This window comes from Oncorhynchus nerka, linkage group LG26 (assembly GCF_034236695.1).
Source record: "Oncorhynchus nerka isolate Pitt River linkage group LG26, Oner_Uvic_2.0, whole genome shotgun sequence".
Classification (NCBI taxonomy): Eukaryota; Metazoa; Chordata; class Actinopteri; order Salmoniformes; family Salmonidae; genus Oncorhynchus; species Oncorhynchus nerka.
The window spans coordinates 15,378,802-15,392,028 of record NC_088421.1 but is presented as its reverse complement, the minus strand read 5'-3'; the positions used below and the strand labels follow the sequence as shown (position 1 = coordinate 15,392,028).

General features: G+C 42.8%; 1 protein-coding gene across 2 annotated transcripts in view; it reads left to right on the top strand.

Annotated features, from left to right (window-relative positions):
- Window positions 1-13,227, top strand: part of LOC115123965 (noelin-2-like) — a 165,002-nt gene that overhangs the window by 24,148 nt on the left and 127,627 nt on the right. The gene's annotated exons all lie outside the window — the stretch shown is intronic.

Below are 13,227 nucleotides of genomic sequence, written 5' to 3'. Positions count from 1 at the left end.
CCCCCCCCTGTAGCACCCCCTGTAGCCCCCGCTGGAGCCCCCGCTCATCACACATGGCCAGCTCCCATTTCTACTGCTTAAAACTCATTTGATCCAGTTGATGTGCTTGTTTTTCTCTGTGTGTTTGTGTAATAACTAAACAGCTCAATGACTCCACTCTGTTTCCATAAGTATAGTATTGCTGGCCCCAAACACAGCGGCTGTGAAGAGACTACCATGAGTCTATCCAGGAAACTACAGTAAGACTAAGCTGTACAGTGTACTGCATATGAACCTGACTGGTGTGTGGTTCTAGGCCAGGCTATTCACCCAGCAGCCTTCCCAAGCCCCTCCACAGGCAAAAGAGTCAAGACGCTATTACCCGGAAAAACAAATGCATTAGGCAGTTAGGGGATGTGTTGGGGCTGCTCTGCTCCGCATTACAATAATAAACTCTAATTAAATGTAACAGCTTCCCTGTACACTAATGACCTGCAGCCGGAACACAACCACAGAGGCAGAGCTAGGAGACGGAACGCTCACTAGTATTCCTTAGTTAGAGCTACAGTACATAGCCCATAGTCACAGAGCTACATAGCCCATAGTCACAGAGCTACATAGCCCATAGTCACAGAGCTACATAGCCCATAGTCACATAACTACATAGCCCAGAGTCACATAACTACATAGCCCAGAGTCACATAACTACATAGCCCAGAGTCACATAACTACATAGCCCAGAGTCACATAACTACATAGCCCACAGTCACATAACTACATAGCCCACAGTCACAGAACTACATAGCCCACAGTCACAGAACTACATAGCCCACAGTCACAGAACTACATAGCCCAGAGTCACAGAACTACATAGCCCAGAGTTACAGAACTACAGTGAGCTCCAAAAGTAATGGGACAGTGACAAATGTTGATTGTTTTGGCTCTGTACTCCAGTACTTTGGATTTGAAATGATACAATGACTATGACGTTCTAGTGGAGAGCCAAAAAATGTGTCACTGTCCCAATACTTCTGGAGCTTACTGTACATAGCCTATAGTCACATAACTACATAGCCCATATTCACATAACTACATATCCCATAGTCACAGATCCCCATAGCCCAGGGGTAGGCAACTAGAATAATATGTAGGCCGATTTTGTCCGAATGGATGGTCGGGGAGCCAGAACATATTTAATAATTTGTACACGAGGGATCACGTGACCCTTGAACGAGATGGCCGCGTGAACTAAGAGCTCCGCACAAGTAGTTTCCAATTCCTAATCTTACCTCCATTCCAAGTTCACACTCATTTAGCTTTAGTAAGAAAAAGTCATGGCGGCTACAAAAGGCGACACTACAGGTGACATTTTTACCCGGACTCGAGTATTAGCGACGGAAAAAGCCTCCAAGAAGAAGCTAGCTTCAGAAAAAACTAGCGCCATTAGCCAGGAGCAAGAGAACCCGCTCCCCCACGAGGCACAACGAATGCCAACCTCGCACTCTGTCGAAGACATCCTCTCTGAGTTGAGATCCCAACGTACAGAACTAAACACCAAATTAGATGCCATTAACTCTCAGCTCAGTGCGATAGGGGGCAAGGTGACAATCCTGGAAAACGCATTGCCTGACATCAACAACAAGATGTCCAGGCGCCCCGCGTTTATGGTTGAGGCAGAGGGGCGAATCCTATCCATGGAAAACTTATTGACAGACACCATGGAAACAATAGCATATGCTAAAAAGAAAATCGAGCATCTGGAAGAGAAAACAGAGGACCTGGAAAACAGGGGGCGAAGGAATAATTGTGTTCTATTCAATCTGGGCGAAAAAGAAGAGGGAAACATGCCACTGATCCGCTACCTGCAAGACAAACTTCCCGAGTGGCTCCACCTGCCCACCGACAGGCCCATAGAACTCGAGAGAGCTCACCGAGCACTGAGGCCCCCACCAGCAGCCAGACAACCACCGCGCCCCATTACCATACGTTTCCTGAGATTCACCGACAAGGAACGAGTCCTACAGGCGGCGAAAAACAACACCATCACAGTGGGAAACGCCAAACTCGCTTTACACCAGGACCTGTCAGCTGGAATACGCCGAAAGCGCCGAGAATTTGACGAAGTGAAGAAATACTCCATTGACCGAGGCATCTTCAGGGGATTCAAATACCCAAACGAGCTCAGGATTCTTCACCAAGGAGCCTTGCGACACTTCAAAACTCCCGAAGAGGCAAAACGTTTTTTGAAAGACAATCCTGGCCAATGAGAAACAGACCAATGACTAAATGCGATTAATGCCATTACTAAAGGAGGTAAGACGACATATAGCCGATATCCAGAGACCCACCCCCTAAATGTCATTACAGCCGTCCAATTTATATTTATTTTCCTTTAACTGAGAGGGATGGGCTGTATAGCCTAACCTAGGCCTACTAATGTTTCAGCCTACTTTTATTTCCCTGTTTTTTTTTTGTTGTTGCTATTATTACCTGGGGTTCCCTATGTCCCTTGGGGGAGGTATATGTAGGCTGGGCTATTGATTTTATTTTTCTCCCCTCTTTTACTGAGGTCTGGACGAGGGCAACTGTGTTACTTACTCAATGCGGGGTGGAGAGGATGAGGCATTTCTTTGGTGGGGCGAGGGAGACGTTGTGCGTTGCTAACTGTTCCCGGTTTTTGTTTTATTCGGAACACAGAATTGAGACTGAGCGGGGGGTAATAGATCCAACGGAATGTGTCGAGTTGTTTGGGAACTCGGCTGGGGTGTTCAGAGATTATTATTTTATGTACAACATTTATTTTCCTTTTATGTGAACGCAGCTGTAATTACTATCCACTTTTACCCAGCGATGACTTGCACTAAAGTTCGATTACTGCTCGATGACGATGACTAGTACCTTAAATCTATTGACATGGAACTGCCATGGTCTAGGGCATGCAATAAAACGGAAAAAGATACTATGTGCTCTAAAAAGGAAAAAGCAGACATTGCGCTATTACAAGAGACACACCTCTGTGATGCTGAACATGCCAAACTCCGCAGAGCTTGGGTGGGACAGGTGTATTTCTCATCTTTCAAATCAAACAGTAGAGGCACAGCCATACTTATCCATAAAAATGTTCCATTCATAATAGACAAAAACATATCTGATCCGGGGGAGATTTATTTTGATAACTGGGTCACTATATGGTCAACCAATTACTATATTAAACATATACGCCCCTAACACAGATACTCCTGCCTTCATGTCAAAAATTATAACCCTGTTCAATGAGCATTGTGTCTCCTTTGGTGTGGTGGCCGGAGATTTTAATTGTACCCTTAACCCAACCCTAGACAAATCATCTCAAGTCCCCACCACAAATCCTAGATCTGCAAAGATGTTGAACTCTCTTACTAAAGAGATGGGGCTGATAGATATCTGGAGAGAGAATAATAGCTCATCTATGGACTATACATACTACTCTAATGTCCATAACACCTACTCCCGTATAGATTACATTTTTATCCCAAAGAGTTTCATAAATTCAGCCACTTGTACAATCGGACCCATAGCACTTTCAGATCACGCCTTTGTCCACCTCCGCTTTGACCTCTGCAAAAACATCCCGAGGTCAAAGAGCTGGAAATTCAACACCTCCATGCTATCAAATGACGAGTTCCATACATTAGTAACTACATGGATAGACAACTACACACAAGACAATAAAGATTCCCCTGTTTCTCCGGCCACAATGTGGGACGCTGCTAAAGCCACACTAAGAGGTCATCTAATTGCATATGCTTCCTCTAAGAAAAAAGCAATGGAGGCACACAGGCTAGATCTTGAGAGGGAGCTGGAATGCTGTGAAAAAATACATAAACAATCCCTAGACAGCACTTCCTGGAGTCATCTTAAAGCAGCCAAAGCCAAACTGAATTTGGACTACACTCGGGAGATAAAAAAAAAAGTTTTCTTTACTAAACAGAAATACCATGAGTATAGCAATAGGCCCAGTAGATTGCTTGCTTACCAATTAAAAAAGGAGCAGTCAGAGCGTACAATCATGGCTATCCGAACAGCAGAGGACGAGGTCACATATGACCCAAAAAAGATCAATTTAACTTTTCATGATTTTTACTGCAAACTATATACCTCTGAGAGACGGAGGCAGAACTCCACTCTTTCCTAGAGGGAATCTCGCTACCTAAACTATCAGAGACCGACCAGGAAGATCTCAACTCCCCCTTCACTCCTGAGGAGATCCTGGAGGCAATTACCTCCATGCCACCTAATAAGTCCCCAGGCCCAGATGGATTCCCCAGAGAGTTCTATAAAGCTTTTTGGCCCCAGCTCAGCCCTATCTTCATGCCAATGCTGGAGGATTTTTGCAAAAACGGAGTTCTCCCAGACTCAATGCACACAGCTCGCATTACAGTGTTGCTAAAAAAGGACAAGGACCCCCTATCCTGCTCGTCCTTCCGGCCCATAAGCTTGTTGGATTTCGACTATAAAATAATTACCAAATTGCTCGCCATAAGACTAAACACTTCTTCCCAAAATAATAAAAGCGGACCAAACTGGATTTATTAGAGACAGATACTCTTCTGATAACATTCGCCGTCTTTTGATATTATTGATCAAGTAAACGCACAAAAGACCCCCTGTCCTGCTGGCTTCACTGGATGCTGAGAAGGCGTTTGACAGGATGGAGTGGAGCATTCTGTTTTCAGTCTTAGAAAAGTTCAATATGGGCCCAAATTTTATTAAATGGATCAAATCACTATACTCTCATCCAAATGCCATGGTGACTACTAATGGACTGAACTCTGACAGATTCCCTCTGGAGCGGGGCACCAGACAAGGGTGCTCGCTGTCCCCGCTGCTCTACTTGTTGGGGGCGGAGCCTCTGGCAGAGCTGATAAGGAGCAATCCAAGTATTATGGGTGTTTCTGCAGGTGGCCTGCAGCACAAGATTTCGCTTTACGCGGATGATGTCTTGCTCTACATATCCAACCCTGAGAAATCCCTCCCTCTCATTTTAGACACAATTGCCCAGTATGGCAAGTTCTCAGGTTATAAGATCAATTTGAACAAATCCACTGTCTGCCCACTCAATATTACACTCACCAGCTCTATGAAGACACTTTGTCCTTTCCAATGGAAAACACAGGGGTTTCAATACCTCGGGATCTTCATAACACCAGATCTGAATAGCCTTTTTAAGGAAAATTATCTTCCACTCCTGGATCGAATCAAGAACAATCTCCAAACCTGGATCTCCCTCCCAATTAGCTTAGTAGGAAGAATTAATGTAATCCGTATGAACGTCCTCCCTAGACTGAACTACTTATTTCAGATGCTCCCATGCTATCTCCCAGTTTCCTTCTTCAAAACAACTAACCAAAGCATCACCAAATTTATATGGGGCAATAAAAAACCTAGGATCAAGTTTTCCACTTTATCAAAACCCGAATCTAAAGGTGGCCTTGCCCTTCCCTCCCTTCAATTGTACTACTGGTCTGCCCAAATCCGCAACATGCTAACATGGATCACAAACAGACAAGAGTCAACGTGGATTCAGATAGAAGCCCAATCCTGTGGTTCATTGCCCTTAAGCTCAATTATATTCATTAATAACTTTAGTGAAGTGGGCAACATAGCCAAATCCTTTGTGATTTACAGCACCCTACTAGCGTGGAGGGACTGTAAGAAATACCTGGGCATTTCCTCCCAAATATGTTCTCACTCGCCTATAGTAGGCAACCCAGACTTGCCAAAAGCCCTGAGGGATGCCAACTTTAATCTTTGGCATACTCTAGGAATCAGGACCTTTTCAGACCTATTTCATCAGAAAACCACTACACTGAAATCCTTTCAAGAGCTCTGCAGTGAATTCGACGTGCCAAGATCCCATTTTTTTTTAAATATCTTCAAATTAGACATGTAATTTCCTCATTTACCTCCAAGAGGAGGTTTAGAACTCAGTTGAACGAAGTTGAAACCCTTCTTGTCACAGCACAATCCATTAAAGGCAAAATATCTTGCATCTATAGACTCCTTTCTGAGAAAGGAAGCTCCTCCTTTACTCCTTTGAAAATAATCTGGGAAAAGGACCTTGGTCTGACTATTAGTGATGAGTTATGGGCGGAGGTTTGCGACAAGGTATACTGCTCCTCTACCAGTGTAAAAATGAAAGAATCTAATTACAAATTTTTGTACAAATTTTATTATACTCCTTTGAGACTCCATAGAATGAAAACAGATATGTCTCCTAACTGTAAAAGATGTACCTCTGAATGTGGAACCTATATGCATGTATTTTGGAGCTGTAGGGAGATTGCCAGATTCTGGCAATCTGTACATACCGCTGCACAGAAAATACTAGAGGTACAGTTTGATATGACCCCATGTATCTATCTTCTTAATGCCCAGCAGGACTTTGTTCTTGATCCTGACAGAGAAAATTTGCTTATGACTATTACATACTTTGCTAAGAAATGTATTCTTCTATTGTGGGCCTCTAATACCCCCCCTACATTTAAAATGTGGATTGACCAGATTGTTGACTTCCTTCCTCTTGAAAAGCTCACTTATGACCTCCACAAGAGACAGCCCAAGTTTGATAGACTCTGGTCCCCACTATTCAACTATATTTCAAACTGGACAGAGTGAACGGGGTGACTAGGGAAATGCGCAGATACATTTTGTGTAAGGTACTGTAAAACCTAAAAACGAATTATTGGCCCATCGTCTCAGCGAATGCTTGAAATAGCTGATAAGAACCTTGATAGTGCTGCTGCAAGTGGTATGTTGTTTTTTTGTTGTGTGTGTGTTTTTATTTTAATTTAGTTTTTGAGTACGTATGTGTGTGTGTATGTATATGTGCGTATGTATGTATGTATGTATGTATGTATGTATGTATGTATATACAGGTACCAAGGAAAATATATAGATTAAGAAAAATAAATGCTTTTATTTGACTTTATCATTCATTTTAATTGTATTTTAATTTTTTCAAATGTATTATTATTTTTTGACTTTTTATTTTTTTAAAGCCTGTCACATCTGTGAATGTGGAATGTGTTTTGTTGGTTGATTGAAAAACAAGAACTTAATAAAACTTTAAATTGAAAAAAATAATAATAATTTGTACACTGCAAATTGACCACAACGAAGCCCAAAGAGAGATGGTATTTAAAAATAACATTCATTTCATATCTTGATTATATTGAGACACGATCAAGCCTCTTTTTTTTTATTTGTGGGAATACTTGGGAACAGATTTCCTAAATTAAACACATTTTTAGCTGAATTCCTGGTGATTTTAGTCTTTTTTGTACCCCAAAAAATATATAAATGTTTTACAAAAAACTTTTTGGGGGGCCAAAAAAATATGTTGCCGGACCCTGATATAACAGAACAGAACTACACAGCCCATAGTCACAGAACTACATAGCCCATAGTCACAGAACTACAGGATATAGCGTAGACAGTAGAAGTCGGAAGTTTACATACATTTGGGTTGGGGTCATTAAAACTACTTTTTCAACCACACCACAAATTTCTTGTTAACAAACTGTAGTTTTGGAAAATCGGTTAGGACATCTACTTTGTGCATGACACAAGTCATTTTTCCAACAATTGTTTACAGACAGATTATTTCACTTATAATTCACTGTATCACAATTCCAGTGGGTCAGAAGTTTACATACACTAAGTTTACATTTACATTACATTTAAGTCATTTAGCAGACGCTCTTATCCAGAGCGACTTACAAAGTTCACCTTAAGACATCCAGTGGAACAGCCACTTTTAGTGCACTAAATCTTTTAAGGGGGGGTGAGAAGGATTACTTTATCCTATCCTAGGTATTCCTGAAAAGGTGGGGTTTCAGGTGTCGGAAGGTGGTGATTGACGTGAGGGAGTTTGTTCCACCATTAGAAAGTTTTGACTGGGCTGAGCGGGAACTGTACTTCCTCAGTGGTAGGGAGGCGAGCAGGCCAGAGGTGGATGAACGCAGTGCCCTTGTTTGGGTGTAGGGCCTGATCAGAGCCTGGAGGTACTGAGGTGCCGTTCCCCTCACAGCTCCGTAGGCAAGCACCATGGTCTTGTAGCGGATGCGAGCTTCAACTGGAAGCCAGTGGAGAGAGCGGAGGAGCGGGGTGAAGAGAACTTGGGAAGGTTGAACACCAGACCTGTTCTGGATGAGTTGTAGGGGTTTAATGGCACAGGCAGGAGCCCAGCCAACAGCGAGTTGCAGTAATCAGACGGGAGATGACAAGTGCCAGGACCTGCCGCTTCCTGTGTGAGGCTCGTACTCTGCGGATGTTGTAGAGCATGAACCTACAGGAACGGGCCACCGCCTTGATGAAAACGACAGGGGTGTTGTCCAGGATCACGCCAAGGTTCTTAGCGCTCTGGGACGAGGACACAATGGAGTTGTCAGCCGTGAAGCGAGATCATGGAATGGGCAGTCCTTCCCGGGAGGAAGAGCAGCTCCGTCTTGCCGAGGTTCAGCTTGAGGTGGTGATCCGTCATCCACACTGATATGTCTGCCAGACATGCAGAGATGCGATTCGCCACCTGGTCATCAGTTGACTGTTGACAAGTTGACTGTGCCTTTTAACAGCTTGGAAAATTCCAGAAAATTATGTCATGACTTTAGAAGCTTCTGATAGGCTAATTGACATCATTTGAGTCAATTGAAGGTGTCCCTGTGGATGTATTTCAAGGCCTACCTTCAAACTCAGTGCCTCTTTGCTTGAAATCATGGGAAAATCTAAAGAAATCAGCCAAGACCTCAGAAATAAATTGTAGATCTCCACAAGTCTGGTTCATCCATGGGAGCAATTTCCAATTTCATCTGTACAAACAATAGTACACAAGTATAAACACCATGGGACTACGCAGCCATCATACTGCTCAGGAAGGAGACGCGTTCTGTCTCCAAGAGATGAACGTACTTTGGTGCGAAAAGTGCAAATCAATCAACAGCAAATGACCTTGTGAAGATGCTGAAGGAAACAGGTACAAAGTATCTATATCCACAGTAAAACAAGTCCTGTATCGACATAACCTGAAAGGCTGCTCAGCAGGAAAGTAGCCACTGCTCCAAAACCGCCATAGAAAATCCAGACTACGGTTTGCAACTGCACATGGGGACAAAGATCGTACTTTTTGTAGAAATGTCCTCTGGACTGAAGAAACAAAAATAGAACTGTTTGGCCATAAGGACCATCGTTATGTTTGGAGGAAAAAGGGGGAGGCTTGCAAGCCGAAGAACACTATCCCAACCGTGAAGCACGGGGGTGGCAGCATCATGTTGTGGAGGTGCTTTTGCTGCAGGAGGGACTGGTGCACTTCACAAGACGTCAGTCAGGGAGTTAAAGCTTGGTTGCAGATGGGTCTTCCAAATAGACAATGACCCCAAGGATACTTCCAAAGTTGTGGCAAAATGGCTTAAGGACATCAAAGTCAAAGTATTGGAGTGGCCATCACAAGGTCCTGACCTCATTCCTATAGAACATTTGTGGGCAGAACTGAAAAAGCGTGTGCGAGCAAAGAGGCCTACAAACCTGACTCAGTTACACCAGCTCTGTCAGGAGGAATGGGCCAAAATTCACCCAACTTATTGTGGGAAGCTTGTGGAAGGCTACCCAAAACGTTTGACCCAAGTTTAACAATTTAAAGGCAATACTAATTGAGTGTATGTAAACTTCTGACCCACTGGGAATGTGATGAAAGAAATAAAAGCTGAAATAAATCATTCTCTCAACTATTATTCTGACATTTCACATTCTTAAAATAAAGTGGTGATCCTAACTGACTAAAACAGGATTTTGTTTACTAAGATTAAATGTCAGGAATGTATTTGGCTAAGGTGCATGTAAACTTCCGACTTCAACTGTAGTCACAGAACTACAAAGCCCATACAGTATATTACAGAACTACAATACATAGCACATAGTCACATAACTACAAAGCCCATACAGTATGTCACAGAACAACAGTACATAGCCCATAGTCACAGAAATACATAGCCCATATATCACAGAACTATAGTACGTAGCCCATAGTCACAGGACTACAGTACATAGCCCATAGTCACAGAACTACATAGCACATAGTCACAGAACTACATAGCCCATATAGCACAGAACTATAGTACGTAGCCCATAGTCACATAACTACAGTTCATAGCCCATAGTAACAGAGCTACAGTACATAGCCCATAGTAACATAATTACAGTACATAGTCCATAGTAACTGAACTACATAGCCCATATTAACAGAGCTACAATACATAGCCCATAGTAACAGAACTACATAGCCCATAGTAACAGAACTACATAGCCCATATTAAGAGCTACAATACATAGCCCATAGTAACAGAACTACATAGCTCATAGTAACAGAACTACATAGCCCATATTAAGAGCTACAATACATAGCCCATAGTAACAGAACTACATAGCTCATAGTAACTGAACTACATAACTCATATTAACAGCTACAATACATAGCCCATAGTAACAGAACTATATAGCTCATAGTAACAGAACTACAGTACTTAGCCCATAATAACAGAACTACAGTACATAGCCCATAGTAACTGAACTACAAAGCCCATAGTAACTGAACTACATAGCCCAGAGTAACAGAACTACAGTACATAGCTCATAGTAACAGAACTACAGTGCATAGCCCATAGTAACTGAACTACATAGCCCGTAGTAACTGAACTGCATATCCCATAATAACAGAACTACAGTACTTAGCCCGTAGTAACTGAACTACATAGCCCATAGTAACAGAACTACAGTACATAGCCCATAGTAACAGAACTACATAGCCCATAGTAACTGAACTACATAGCTCATAGTAACTGAACTACATAGCCCATAGTAACAGAACTACAGTACATAGCCCATAATAACAGAACTACAGTACTTAGCCCATAGTAACTGAACTACATAGCCCATAGTAACAGAACTACAGTACATAGCCCATAGTAACTGAACTGCATATCCCATAGTAACTGAACTGCATATCCCATAGTAACTGAACTGCATATCCCATAGTAACTGAACTGCATATCCCATAGTAACTGAACTACATAGCCCATAGTAACAGAACTACACAGCCCATAGTAACTGAACTAAATAGCCCATTGTAACAGAACTACAGTACATAGCCCATAGTAACTGAACTGCATATCCCATAGTAACTGAACTACATAGCCCATAGTAGCAGAACTACAGTGCATAGCCCATAGTAGCTGAACTACATAGCCCATAGTAACTGAACTAAATAGCCCATAGTAACAGAACTACAGTACATAGCCCATAGTAACATTTTTATTTTTTTATTTATCCGTTATTTTACCAGGTAAGTTGACTGAGAACACGTTCTCATTTGCAGCAACGACCTGGGGAATAGTTACAGGGGAGAGGAGGGGGATTAATGAGCCAATTGTAAACTGGGGATTATTAGGTGACCATGATGGATTGAGGGCCAGATTGGGAATTTAGCCAGGACACCGGGGTTAACACCCCTACTCTTACGATAAGTGTCATGGGATCTTTAATGGCCTCAGACAGTCAGGACACCCGTTTAACGTCCCATCCAAAAGACGGCACCCTACACAGGGCAGTGTCCCCAATCACTGCCCTGGGGCATTGGGAAAAAAATTTAGACCAGAGGAAAGAGAGCCTCCTACTAGCCCTCCAACATCACTTCCAGCAGCATCTGGTCTCCCATCCAGGAACTGACCAGGACCAACCCTGCTTAGCATCAGAAGCAAGCCAGCAGTGGTATGCAGGGTGGTATGCTGCTGACATAACTACAGTACTTAGCCCATAGTGACAGAACTACATAGCCCATAGTCACAGACCAAAGACAGAAGAGTATGGTTTAGAAACTCTGTAGTTCGACGGATTAATTGAGCCGTACATTGAGAGACTGTACCGTAAGAGTTTAGACAAGAGTTTCTGTTTTCAAGCCAGAGGATGAGTCTAAGTCGTATTTCACTTAGTTTTACAGCAAATAATTTTATATTTTCAGTTATAATGAAATGATGATTGTTAATTTTTGATTAAAAGTATTGATGATGTTGCTTCATGTGTTGTATGTGTGTGCTCACTGTGACTATCACCCTGATATTGGCTACTAGGTAGCTACTTCCCATGTGTTGTATGTGTGTGCTCACTGTGACTATCACCCTGATATTGGCTACTAGGTAGCTACTTCCCATGTGTTGTATGTGTTTGCTCACTGTGACTATCACCCTGATATTGGCTACTAGGTAGCTACTTCCCATGTGTTGTATGTGTGTGCTCACTGTGACTATCACCCTGATATACTAGGTAGTGTGTCACCCTGTATGCTACTGTGTGCTCACTGTGACTATCACCCTGATATTGGCTACTAGGTAGCTACTTCCCATGTGTTGTATGTGTGTGCTCACTGTGACTATCACCCTGATATTGGCTACTAGGTAGCTACATCCCATGTGTTGTATGTGTGTGCTCACTGTGACTATCACCCTGATATTGGCTACTAGGTAGCTACTTCCCATGTGTTGTATGTGTGTGCTCACTGTGACTATCACCCTGATATTGGCTACTGTAGCTACTTCCCATGTGTTGTATGTGTGTGCTCACTGTGACTATCACCCTGATATTGGCTACTAGGTAGCTACTTCCCATGTGTTGTATGTGTGTGCTCACTGTGACTATCACCCTGATATTGGCTACTATGTGTTGTGCTACTTCCCATGTGTTGTATGTGTGTGCTCACTGTGACTATCACCCTGATATTGGCTACTACTTCCCATGGTAGCTACTATTCCCATGTGTGTTGTATGTGTGTACTTACTGTGACTGTCACCCTGATATTGGCTACTAGGTAGCTACTTCCCATGTGTTGTATGTGTGTGCTCACTGTGACTATCACCCTGATATTGGCTACTAGGTAGCTTCTTCCCATGTGTTGATACTGTGACTATCACCCTGCTACTAGGTAGCTACTTCCCATGTGTTGTATGTGTGTGCTCACTGTGACTATCACCCTGATATTGGCTACTAGGTAGCTACTTCCCATGTGTTGTATGTGTGTGCTCACTGTGACTATCACCCTGATATTGGCTACTAGGTAGCTACTTCCCATGTGTTGTATGTGTGTGCTCACTGTGACTATCACCCTGATATTGGCTACTAGGTAGCTACTTCCCATGTGTTGTATGTGTGTACTTACTGTGACTG